The 13,822-nt window shown below is 44.5% G+C and overlaps 1 protein-coding gene across 1 annotated transcript in view; it reads right to left on the reverse strand.

Moving 5' to 3' along the window:
• The window catches only part of ALK (ALK receptor tyrosine kinase), a 742,496-nt gene that overhangs the window by 281,487 nt on the left and 447,187 nt on the right, over positions 1–13,822 (reverse strand). The gene's annotated exons all lie outside the window — the stretch shown is intronic.

The following is a 13,822-nucleotide window of genomic DNA, read 5'->3' on the forward strand; positions in this document are numbered from 1 at the left end:
ACACTGTGCTTGTAATTGTAACCCAGAGTGACCTGGTCTCCCAGCTCTATGCATGTCCTCACCAACCTCAGATCATTCAGGGCCCTCTTCTCCTCTGTCAGCTCCACACAGACCCACGCTCTGTTGCTCACTACCAGTCAGCACTTGGCGGTGACTTGCAAGCCTTTGTAAAACTGATTATAACTCTCTTATGTGTCTAGGCCCTATATTCCCACTGAGAAGGCAAATCCCTTGAAGACAGAATCTTTGTCTTCCATTTAGGTTCAATACTCTGCTCTCATGGGAACTCCATAAACCATATTGTTTTGGTCATGTAGGGTGCCCTGACGAATAAAGCATGAACACTTGTTATAACTAGTCCCTGGTCACCTTTTTCATCTGCGGCTAAGAAAATGAATATACATAGTCATGAAATGATTACCACTCTCCTGGTCCAGAAAGTAAGTTTAATTTTTTCCTCTCTTCTTAAGTCCAAGAAACACAGAACTAACTGAAAGCGCCTGAGATCTTTATAATAGTATCACTTATAATAAGTAATAATAGTATAAGTCAAAATACAATTTCTTTATGCCATTGCTATTAATTTCGTTAGCATTCATTTCTCTTTCCCCCCCTTCTCATTTGGCCAAATGCATTTCAGTAAGTGCATACAGGAGCTAAGAGGATGACAAAATGTTATGGGTTTCAGAATTTATTCTCTGCTCTCCTAATATTGCAACTGTATTCCTTCCAGATAAGATGGTATTTTGACTGTGGGTGATGGGATTAATGTCCAAATATGGTTTGGAAAGTGGAATGGGAGGCATGGTGACTGGGTGGAGGGGGTTGTGGAGGAGGAGGCGTCCATGAAGTGTTAAGCTATTTAGGCAAGGAAATACTCATTGATATAAAATACACAAGAATACAGAGGAGCTTTGAAACACTTTTCGGGAATCCAAAGCAGGATCCAAAGAATTGGAGTGTGTGTGTGGAGGGCGTACAAGATGCGGGGGAAGTTACTGCAGCTTTCTGGTTTCTGGTTTCCTCGTCTGTAAAATGGGAGTGCTCACGTGCCCTCAATGACACTCTGTTGTCACAAGAATCAAAATCAGTCGGAGTTGTGCAGCTTGGGGCCTGTGCTGAAGCGTCCTGCTGCGGGGAGGAGGGGTCCCCGATCCAGCCTGGCTCCACGCGCCAAGCCTCAGCCTTTTGCTCATTTGTCTCCCGAGAGCTGGAGGGCTGTATCTAATTTGGAAGAAGGAGACGTTTGTGCTCGCAGCTGCCCGGATTAAGTATGTAATGACATTCTTCCTCAGCCAAGGGCTTCTACTTTTTTCTAATGCGCGTCTATCCTTCCCACCAATGGAGACAGGGTGGACTTGGATCATCATAATTGAACACGGGCAGAAGTGGTGGCATGAAGACACCAAGGAACAGATTCACAGCATCACAGCATTTTGAAGCTGAAAGATCACCTATTCTAAACACTCCCATTTTGCAGAAAAGGAGTCCAAGACTCAGAGTAGCTCCCCTCACCCTCAAAAAAAAGAAAAAGAAAAGGCTTATTACTTAGGTTCATAAAGCTGGTGGCAGCTGGAATGAGAACCCTGGTGTCCTGGCTGGCACGCTTGCACATAGGACTCCTCCAGTCCCAAGATGCATGCTTGTCAGCCCAGCTTTGTGGCACTTGAGAATCCACCCACTGAGTACCGCCCTTGACCTCCTTCCCAGGGGTCCTCTCCATCAGGCTGAGGGCTCATTGGTTTCACGGACGCTTGGAGTGTGAACGCTTTCTCACCACATCTCCCTGAGGCCTCCGTCTGGAACCCCCTCCCGTCCCTCTAGTCTCTCTAGCCTGACTCCTCATCCAGCTTGTTCACAGTTATTGTTCAAGCTATAAATTCCAAACTCCAGCACCTTCTCCTTCCAGCCCTCCTTTCTTCATGGGTGGCCTCCGCTTCTCCCACAGTGAACCTTCTTCAGTGGAAGTTGATTCCTGCCCCCAGCCCGTTTCTTCCTGACTGACTGGGTCTTGTGGTGCCCTCAGCTCCCACCCCCCCACAGTGGTGCCTCTGTCTTTCGACAAGCTCTTCCCCTTCTTGTCCTAGCCAGCCAAGTAAACTTTCTTCTTCACACCATCTTCCCTCCCTGGTGGTTGGTTTTCTCATTCATCTAACATTTGTTCCCACCTCATCACCCTGTCACCATCTCTGGGGACATTTCAACATCCCACAAATATGTGGACCTCACAGTTCCTGTACCTGGATGGTGTCCACTCCCTGTCAGCACCACTCACCTGGACGCTGCCATCCCACACAGCTGCTCGACCAGGACTTCAGGCTCCAAAGTTCCTTCTCTTTCTTCCGGAACCATCTCCTCACCCTCATCATGAACCCTAGTCCCTGACTTCACACCCTCCTAGCTCCTTTGGATCCTGATTTCCTTGCCATCCAGCCCAGGCCTCGTGGAGGTGGGATTTACCCGTGCCTCTCTTCCTTCAGGCCACCAGCAGCTGAGCATCGTTGGGCTCCCCACACGCACAGGGGCTCTGATCTCAGCTGAATCCATGCCGCTCCACATTCCCTACAACACCGTCTCCAAACTCTCAACTCTTCTCTGGCACATTCGCGTCTTCTCACTGTCAGCACTCGGTCTTGCTTCCCACTTCCCTGAGGAGACAGGAGCCCTTCAGCTCCCTGTTCTCTGCCTTATTTCTTCCTGATACCTCCTCCACCTCCTTATCCTGCCTTCTTGTTTCAAAGGGAGAAGGAATCCCCCAAAGCATCCTTCCCAACCATTCCAGATCCTTCTAGAACATCTCTCCTTTTCTTTCAATCCCTGTGTCCCTTGCTAAATCTTTCTTCTCCCCTGTCCACTGATTCCTTCAAGTTTCTGCCATCATTCTCCTTCCTTTACTATCAAACTTCAATGTCTTAATTCTCCATTCACTTGGTATTTAACCTTTTGCAGCCTCACTGCCAACACAATTCTCTGAAGAAGCTCTCCTAGGGGTTGCCTGTTACCTCTTACTTGTCAAATGCAAAGGCTTTGGTCAACGTCTGTCATGCTCTAAAACGATCTCCTTGGAACTCTCTGATCCTTCATTTCCATGTCCCTAACTGGCCCACTGCTCCTGCAAGTTCTGACCACACTTCCCTTCCTTGACCCGCTGGAGTGTGGCCTTGGCACAATTCTACGCCCTCTTCTTCCTACCTCCCTGGGAAAGCCCATATCCTCCCAGTGATCCCTTCTCTGTGGAACACTCCATTGCATCTCTGGCCTCAAGCTCTCTCTAGACATCCTGATAGACCTTTAAAATTTGTTGTGGTGGTGGTTAAACTATACACAACATAAAATTTAGCATCTTAACCATTTTTTAGTGTACAGTTCACTGGCATTAAGTACATTCACTCTGGTCTACAACCATCACCACCATCTGTCTCCAGAACATTTTTCATCTTGCAAAACCAAAACTCTGCACCCGTTAAACAATAACTCGCCATTCCCTCCTACCTCCAGCCTCTGACAACCATCATTCTGCTTTCTCTCTCCATGAACCTTACCTCCCTAGGGTTCTCATATAAGTGGACTCATATAGTATTTGTGCTTTTGTGACTGGCTTATTTCACTGAGCATAATGTCCTCAAGGTTTGTCTAGGTTGTAGCATGTGTCAGAATTTCCTTCCTTTTTAAGGCTGAATAATATTCCGTTGCATGTATGTACCACATTTTATCCATTCATCTGTTGATGGGCACTTGTCATTAACAGATTTTTAATGAGCTTTTCCGTGCCAGGCTCCGTGCCAGGCACTGGTGTACACCGGAGCTTGCAGTCCATGTGGCGCCCTCATTATTGTGTATGAGTTGCATATCCCCAAATGCGGGTCCCTCCAGGGTACAGACCATATCTGGTTTCTTTGGCAGCTTCAAACCCCTAACAGAGCCTCTTGCAAGAGTCAGTGCCCAGTAGAAATTTGTTCATTGAGTGAATGAATGAACCCAATAGGCACTTGTGAATAGATCAGTTTTATAAATACCGACCTTGAAATCCTTCTCTTGAAGTTTCACCCCAGAGAGTGTTTGCAGTAGGTTACCTCCAAACACAGCACGGATCACTCAAGTTTTTATCACTGAGAGGTTCTTGTTACTCCATAAACCTTGTGCTCCCCCAATGTAAATTGCCATTGAGCAAGCAGAACAACGGCATGGGCATTCTTTTTATCAAGGGCCTAGTATTAAGACAGATTAACTTGAAGGGAATAGCACCAGCCTGGGTATCTGCCCCATCCCTCATTCTTATTGTGATTAATGAGATGAGGCACATATTTTTTCTATTCTGCCTGAAAACATATTGAGTTTATGCCTCATCTCCCAATGTAAAATATTGTCTTAGAATTGCATTATCTCTTACACAGATGGATGGGCCCGGTGCTGTGTGTACTGCTGACAGTTTTCCTGAAGTGGAACCAGGATTGGTAAGGGAATTTTTCAGCCATGATTATAGCTGAAAAGCACGCAGAGACCTTCAGTAAAACTAGACTATACAGGTATGTAGTGAATCCAGAACCAAAGGGTTCACGCAAAGATGCAGCAGACCAAGAGCCAAGTCAGTAGGAGGTAGACGTGTCTTAATGGTGGGTGGCTAATGCCATCTTGAAGAAGTAAAACCCTTTAAAAGATCATGTCTCCATATTTGTGACTTGAGTGCCTTAGCACTAAGGAAGGACTCAAGTATTTTTGAAATGAATGAGTTTATATTTTTCAAACGGTTTTTGTACTTACTATTTTATTTTATTCTTAAACTAACCTTAGATAGGTAATGATTTATTATTCCCAATTTACAGGTGAAGAAACTGAGGCACAAAGTGGCATTATGAGTTACCCAATTACCAGAGGGCTGAGATTAGTAACCTGGCCTGTTGAATTTACATGCAGGGACTGCTCTTCCACATCATTCAGTCATCTTTTCAACAAATGTTTGTTGAGCAACTAATATGTTCCAGGTTCTGGACTTGATTGTGCATGAAGGTTGGGGAGATGGAGACCTGCTCTATTTCCTCAGGGATATCAGAGTTTACAGAGGACAGAGAGGAAAATGAATCATTATAACCAAGTTGCCAAGAGCAAGAATAGAGCCACGGGCACCCTACTGTGGCCATGGAGGTCTGGGGACTAACTTTGCTTTGTGAGGCTGGAAAGGCTGTGGAGAAGAGATATTTCAATCAGAGGAGTTTTCTAGTTAGACATAGTAGATCAAGAATCCCAGCCCAGGGGCACGTGCAAAGGCACAGAGATGGAAAGCAGTGTGCATCTTCAGGGAATTCCAATCAGCATGGCTGGAATGTGGGTGTCATGGTGAGGAGTGGCAGAGAAGAAAGATTGAAGAAGCAGCAGGGGCTGGATTCATTTAGCATCCAGTGGACAAAATTTATAGAGGACCTACCACATGGTATGAACTGCGTTTGATGTGGTTAATCCAGTGGATATAATGAAAGAGAGAGGTCCTTGCCTCCATGGACCTTTCTTTCTATTGAGCGAGTTAGACAATAAACAAGGAGTCAAGTACACTAATTAGTTACAGATTGTGAGTAGTGCTAAAATGAACTAAACAAGGTGGTGTAATAGAGAAAAACAGGTCACAGCAAGCATTCCACAGGTGGTGATGTTTCAGCTGAGACCTAAAGGATGAGCAGCAGATTATAGAGCCACGGAAAGGGTGTTCCATGCTGGCGGAGCAGGAAGCGCAAAGGGCCTGTGGTTGGTAGAGACAGATGCACAATGACTGTAGAGAATAGTATGAGAGGTGGTCAGATATGTGGGCAAAGCAAGGTCATACAGGGCTTTGGTCCAGATTTTATTCTAAGACCAATAAGAAGCCATTCAAATGTCTACAGTGAAATGACATAATTTGAATTATACTTTTAAAGTTTATTTTCACTGCTATGTAGAGAATGAATTAGAAGGGAGCAAAAGTGGAAGTAGGAAGGCCAGTTAGGAGACTACTGTTGTCACCCAGGTGAGAGATGATGGTGGCTTGGACCAGGGAGGTGGGAGAGTGGGGGTAAGTGGCTAAATATATATTTTGTAGGTAGAATGGGTGGGACTTGCTCTCAGAGTGGATATGGGTGAGGGGTGAAGGAGGAGATGAGGAAGAATCACAGCCTTGGGTAATGCTGGGACGGTGGGGTCCTTCCTGAGATGGAGTCGGGGAAGCAGCCAGGGGTGGACTAACCTGGAGAACCAGAGAGACCCCGAGGCTCGGCAGTAAGACTGGGCTTGATTTCACAGAAGATGGACGTCCTGATGCTGAGCATAATACCATTGTCAGATTGGCATTTTAGAAGGTTGTTTTGACAACTGCATGGAGAGAGGAGGCAAGGAGTCTAGAGACAGAGAGGTGAGTCCAGGGTGACTGTAATGGTCAAGACAAGGGGTGATGAGGGCTTGAAGTAGGGCAGAGACCCTGGGCTGCTTATGGTCTGCTGACACCCCAGGTGTCCAGCTGTTAGGATTATGAGGGAAACGTGGTTCCCACTGGGGAGGGGAGTGGGTAGTAATTGGACCACGGTAAGGGTAGCCAGCTGGGTACAGAGTAACTCCAAAACCTTTGGGGCCTCTTGATGAGGCATAACTTGGGAACAGATGGGATGCTCTGTTGTTCTCAGGGCAGGAAGGCGAATTCTTACCCCAGAGCCAGTGAGGGGGCTTCTCCCTACGTATATGCCAGTTCCTTCTCAGTAGACTGGGGCATCAACAGCTCCAGAACAAAAGTGCTGTCTAGAGATGACTGAAGTGCCTTGAAGGCAGTGAGTTCCCTGTCACAGAAGTTCAAATAGGCCGACAACCACTTGGCAGGCCTTCAAATACCAGCTGGAAGTTGTTTTAAATATCCTAAAAGTCTCCTTCCTGCCAGAGCTTCTAGTTCCCCTTGGGTTCTGATGAGCCTGGGAGATCTGTGTTGGGTCAGACACTCCTGACATGATTGAAATTCCGTTCTGGGTGGAAGAGCTCGAAGGGACATTGGAACTGAGCCCTCTGCTGCCTATGCCATTAGTGGTGGCTGGGGCTTCAGGGAGTTGCTTCATGCTGATAAATGGGTGCAGGGCAAGCCACGGAGAGCAGAGGCCATGTCACACATCAGAGCATTCATGTGATGGCAGAGAAATCATCATTCCAAGAGGCCAACGCCAGCACTGATAGGCTCTTTCTATAACACAAGACAGCCAAGGGTTTCTATAGCATCCCTAAAGAGAACACAATGAAGGGTCGGGAAGAGTTCAAACTCAAAAGGGGACAGATTAATTGGGAAAAAATCACGTTTGTTTGGTTTGGTAGCCAGCAGCAGCCCCACTGGGATTATTTGCTGGCATCCACCATGGGGTGAATGGATATGGAAGAAAACCTGGCCCTCGTGTAATGTAAATGGCTGCAGACGTTGTAATAAAACTCATACAGACTTCTGCAGCAGTCCCCTGAACTAATGAATTCTGGGTTGCTACAATTTGTGGTTAGCACTCCCAGAGCCAGTTCTCCTCTGAGAAGCATCTCTCCTCAGCTGATGATGTTTACGGTCAGTGCTCTCCAGGGTGACTGTGGCTGGGGGAAGGACGTCCGACCAGACGGTGCAGAGGCTCTTAGTAAGCCCCCACCAGAGACAGTGTTCTGGGGCAATAGGACTCGGTCTCTTTTCTCCATGTACAGAGTTCTTAGATCAGGAATCAAGCTTTGGGCATTTGATCCCTTTTTGTCTGCACACTTCTTGCTTTTCTTATTCTATCAAGAACGTTACAATAAATACCAATTGCTTTCGCTGCTGGGTAAAAACCAATGAGCATAGAACATGACTTGGAGTAACAGGAGGTGATTAGAGAATGAGATACTCATCATCAAGGGAAAACAGGAGTGGTCTCAGATAAAGATGAGGTGAGTTCATCATTGGCTAATGACCTTGGACTTTTAGAAAACATGGGACTTAGCTTTAGAGATTGAGCAGAATTTGGAGGGGGCAGGGAAGATTGAGAGAGTATATTTTGGGTGGGACATTGGGGCAACGGCCCAGATTATAACTAAGGAAGTTGCTTGAAGTAAGAGGCAGAAGTATTGGCAAGGATATTGGAATCCTTGCGCACTGTTGATGGGAATGTAAAATGATGCGACCACCATGGCAATAGAATGGTGGTTCCTCAAAAAATTAAAAATAGAATTACCACATGTTCCAACAGTTCCACTTCTGGGTATATATCTAAAAGAATTGAAAGCAGGCCTCAAAGATATATGTACATACGTGTTCATAGCAGCATTATTCACAAGCCAAAATGTAGAAGCAACTTAAATGTCCATTGAAAGTTGAATGGATTAATAAAACGTGGTATAAAGATGGAATGGAATATTATTCAGCCTTTAAAATGAAGGAAATTCTGAAGCATACTACATCATGGATGAATCTCAAGGACATTACGCTAAGTGAAATAAGTCAGTCACCAAAGTACAAATACTGTATGATTCCACTTATACAGGAGTACCTAGGGTAGTAAAATTTATAGAGACAGAAAGTAGAATAGTGGTTGCCAGGGACTGGGGGTAAGGGGAATAGGGAGTTGTTGTTAAATGGATACAGAGTTTCAGTTTGGGGATGAAAAATTCTGGAAATGCATAGTTAGTAATGGTTGTACAACACCTTAAATGTACTTAACACAATTGAACTGTACACTTAAAAATGCTTAAGATGGCAGATACTTCCTTGGTCATCCAGTGGGTAAGACTCCGTGCTCCCAATGCAGGGGGCCCAGGTTCAATCCCTGGTTGGGGAACTAGATCCCACATGCATGCTTCAACTAAGAGTCTGCATGCCGCAACTAAAAGATCAACTAAGACTCGGCACAGCCAAATAATTAAATAAATAAATATTTTAAAAAATGCTTAAGATGGTAAATTTTATGTGTATTTTACCATTATTAAAATTTTAAATTAAAAATTATTTTTTAACAAGTAAGAGATAGAGTAGCTTCCAGATGCAAATCAGGAAGAGTAGGGCTCAATTTTCACTAACATTTCTGTGACCCAGTGCCCAGCCCAGTGCCTGGGGCTTAGAAGTGTTTGAGCGACAAAAGGAATGAGTGGAACTTAAACGCTTCAGGAGAAGCAAGAATAGGAGCAGGGAAGGCAGGCCAGGCTGACTGAGACATGACTTAAGGTGTGTCCCCACGGCAGCGTGAGAGGCCACTGAAATCACTCAGCTGACGCTTCTGAAGGTCTGCTCACCAAGCCACCTGCTGACTGTGATCTGAGTTTTAGCTGCCCATATGGATCTGCTTGTAGGCAGAGAACACATATGTTGGCCAAAGAGAGGATTCTAACTTATCGGGCATTTAAAAATTAGCATATATGACTTACATATGTTCTTTGGGAGTGTGGTTTGCCTGAGTCTTGAGTATGACTGGCCCTGCAAAACTGAAGGTCTGGTCTAGAACTCGGTGAGTCTACTGAGGAATTACCACCCTGGAGGGCCTTGCTGGCTTTCTCAAGAATCGAGAATCGTTTCTACCATCACTCATCAGATGAGCAAGGAGAACAGAAAGTCTGCTCGGTCCCTCTCTAATTATTCTCGCCTCTAGCCCCAATCAACACCTGCTTGTGGACATTCACTACCTTTCCTTTAGACCCTTGCTAAGCAAAGTGGTTGGAGTAGCATCAGCATCACCTGGGGAGTTTGTTACAAATGCAGATTTCAGCTCCATCCCGGACCCACTTAAACGGAATCTGGATTTAACTAGATCTCTGGGTGGTTCATAAGCACAATAAACCACCTAATTCCTGTTCCCCATGCTCACCCAGTCATGGGAGTCATCTGGCATGCATTATTAAAGAGAGTCCCAGGCTCCTCCTCCCTTGGAGATTCTGATTCAGTACTGGAAATGGCATGTGAGTAGTGTGTGCAGGTACCACAACGTGCGAAGAGTCAGGACAGAGGGATATTTAAGCCATGCTATAAAAGGATGCTTGTTTCTGGGACACACACACACACACACAGCCTAAGGTGCTAATGTCACGTGCAGGAGGCTTCCTTATAACGAAAGCTTCTAGAGGAAATGGACACTGACTTCTGTGAATGTTCATAAGCAACTTGTAGCAAATTTGGGGTATTCAGTATTTAAATAACAATTCTGGCTCTGACCTTTTCCAGCATTACTGATTTCAGCCTCCTCTCTCACTGAAGCACCTCCATCACATCCCTGGTTTCCCCCGATACATTAAAAGAAGCTTTTTTTTAAAAAAAAAAAATGTAGCCAAGATACAAAGGCTCTAAAGAGAACAGGGAATCCTTCAAACATGGAGAAGGCTGTTTTAAGAGTAAATTAGGGGGCGGAGTCAAGATGGCGGTGTGGTAAGACTCCGAGTTACCGTCTCCCCACAACTAGGGTGCCTGACCACTGGTCGTGGGGGACCCTGCCGCCCAAGGAGACGGGAGGAACCCCCAAGTGAACTGGTACGATGTGGGGGGACTGAGGCGGGAGGGGAAGTGGAGCCCAGACAGGATCCTCGCCCCTGAGGCCGAGGAGATCAGGAAAGGCAGGTGGGAGGGGCCCTCCGGGAGGAGCGGGAGAGGAGCGGAGGGCGATTACGCCACCCACTCAGGCCCAGGGAGCCTGCTGAGCTCCCAGGCCTGTCCCCTGCCCTCCCAGGGTGCCCCTCCCCCCAGCCACATTGGTCCTGAGGGCATAGGAGGGACGCCGGGGAGATGAGGAGTGGCAGCTGGGATTGGCTCTCCGGTCCTGGAGGAGCAGGAGAGGAGAGGAGGGCGTTTGTCCCGCCCACTCGAGCCCAGGAAGCCTGCTGAGCTCCCAGGTGAGGTCCCCTGCCCGCTGAGACCAGGGGTGGGGGGCACGCCTGGGCCCCTTCTGTTCCTTGAGCCTAAGTCCCACCCCCCACAGCTCCCAGGGCCTTTTCCAGCCCTGTGGGTCCTGAGCATTGGCCCTGCCCACCGCCCAAACCTCTCCCTTGCTTAGGCCCCACCCTCCACAGCTAAGGCCTCCCCCCGTTTTTTTTTTTTCTTTCATTTCCCTCCTCTTCTTTTTAACTATTGTGGTACTGATGTACCTTCCAATTGTTGATTTATCTATATATTTATTTTTATATTCTTTCTAACATATTTGTTAGTTTCCTAGTCTAAATTTTATTTTTTACTTTGTTATTCTTTTTTTTTTTTTTGCCACCCCATATCGCGGGATCTTGGTTCACAAGCCGGGGGTGGAGCCAAAGCTCCTGTGGTGGGAGCTCCGAGTCTGAACCATTGGACTAACAGAGAACCTCAGACCCCAGGGAATATTCATCCGAGTGAGGTCTCACAGAGCTCCTCATCTCAGCACCAAGACCCAGCTCCACCCAATAGCCTACAAACTCCAGTGTTGGAAGCCTCAGGCCAAACAACCAGTAAGATAGGAACACAACCCCACTCATAAAAAAAAAAAAAAAAAATGAGACAGCAAAAAAATATATCACAGATGAAGGAGCAAGGTAAAAACCTACAAGACCAAATAAATGAAGAGGAAATAGGAAATCTACCTGAAAAAGAATTCAGAGTAATGATAGTAAAGATGATCCAGAATCTCGGAAATAGAATGGAGGTATGGATTGAGAAAATACAAGAAATGTTTAACAAACATCTGGAAGAACTAAAGAACAAACAAACAGAGATGAACAACACAATAATTGAAATGAAAAATACACTAGAAGGGATCAATAACAATAACTGAGGCAGAAGGATGAATAAGTGAGCTGGAAGACAAAATGGTGGAAATAACTGCCTAGGAGCAGAATAAAGAAAAAAGCAAAGAATTGAAGACAATCTCAGAGACCTCTGGGACAACACTAAATGCACCAACATTCGAATTATAGGGATCCCAGAAGAAGAAGAGAAAAAGAAAGGGTCTGAGAAATTATTTGAAGAGATTGTAGTGGAAAACTTCCCTAACACGGGAAAGGAAATAGTCACCCAAGTCCAGGAAGAACAGAGAGTCCCATACAGAATCAACCCTGGGAAAAACACACCAAGGCACATATTAATCAAACTAACAAAAATTAAATTCAAAGAAAAAATATTAAAAGCTGTGAGGGAAATACAAAAAATAACATACAAAGGAATCCCCATAAGGTTATCAGCTGATATTTCAGCAGAAACTCTGCAGGCCAGAAGGGAGTGGCAGGATATACTTAAAGTGATGAAAGAGAAAAACCTACAATGAAGATTACTCTACCCAGCAAGGATCTCATTCAGATTCGATGTAGAAATCAAAAGCTTTTCAGACAAGCAAAAGCTAAGAGAATTCAGCACCACCAAATCAGCTTTACAACAAATGCTATAGAAACTTCTCTAGGCGGGAAACACAAGAGAAGAAAAAGACTCACAAAAACAAACCCAAAACAATTAAGAAAATGGTATTAGGAACATACATATCGATAACAACCTTGAATGTAAATGGATTAAATGCCGCAACCAAAAGAGAGACTGGCTGAATGGATACAAAAACAAGACCCATATATATGCTGTCTACAAGAGACCCACTTCAGACCTAGGGACACATACAGACTGAAAGGGAAGGGATGGAGAGAGATATTCCATGCAAATGGAAATAAAAAAAAAAGCTGGAGTAGCAGTACTCATATCAGATAAAAAAGACTTTAAAATAAAGACTGTTACAAGAGATAAGGAGGGACACTACATAATGATCAAAGGATCAATCCAAGAAGAATATGTAACAATTATAAATGTTTATGCACCCAACATGGAAGCACCTCAACACATAAGGCAAATGTTAACAACCATGAAAGGAGAAATCAACAGTAACACAATCATAGTAGGGGACTTTAACACCCCACCTACACCAATGGACAGATAATCCAAACAGAAAATGAATAAGGAAACACAAGCTTTAAATGACACAATAGACCAGATAGATTTAATTGATATTTATAGAACATTCCACCCAAAAGTGGCAGAATACACTTTCTTCTCAAGTGCACGTGGAACATTCTCCAGGATAGATCACATCTTGGGTCACAAATTGAGCCTCGGAAAATTGAAGAAAATTGAAATCATATAAAGTATCTTTTCTAACCACAGCACTATGAGATTGGAAATCAATTACAGGAAAAAAACTGTAAAAAACACAAATACATGGAGGCTAAACAGTGCGCTACTAAATAACCAAGAAATCAAAGAAGAAATAAAATAATACATAGAAACAAATGACAATGAAAACACGATGACCCTAAACCTATGGGACTCAGCAAAAGCAGTTCTAAGAGGGAAGTTTATAGCAATTCAGTCTCACCTCAAGAAACAAGAAAAATCTCAAATAAACAATCTAACCCTACACCTAAAACAACTAGAGAAAGAAGAACAAAGAAAACCCAAAGTCAGTAGAAGGAAAGAAATGATAAAGATCAGAGCAGAAATAAACAGAAATGAAGAAAAAAATAGCAAAAGTCAGTAAAACTAAAAGCTGGTTCTTTGAGAAGATAAACAAAATTGATAAACCATTAGCCAGACTCATCAAGAAAAAAGGGAGAGGACACAAATCAATAAAATTAGAAATGAAAAAGGAGAACTCACAGCTGACACTGCAAAAATACAAAGGATTGTAAGAGACAACTACAAACAAATGTATGCCAGTAAAATGGACAACCACGAAGAAATGGACAAATTCTTGGAAAGGTACAATTTTCCAAGACAGAACCAGGAAGAATTAGAAAATATAAACAGACCTATCACAAGTAATGAAATTGAAACCGTAATTAAAATTATTCCAATAAACAAAAGTCCAGGACCAGATGGTGAATTCTA

Source organism: Phocoena sinus, chromosome 13, assembly GCF_008692025.1.
Source record: "Phocoena sinus isolate mPhoSin1 chromosome 13, mPhoSin1.pri, whole genome shotgun sequence".
In the NCBI taxonomy this organism is placed as follows: Eukaryota; Metazoa; Chordata; class Mammalia; order Artiodactyla; family Phocoenidae; genus Phocoena; species Phocoena sinus.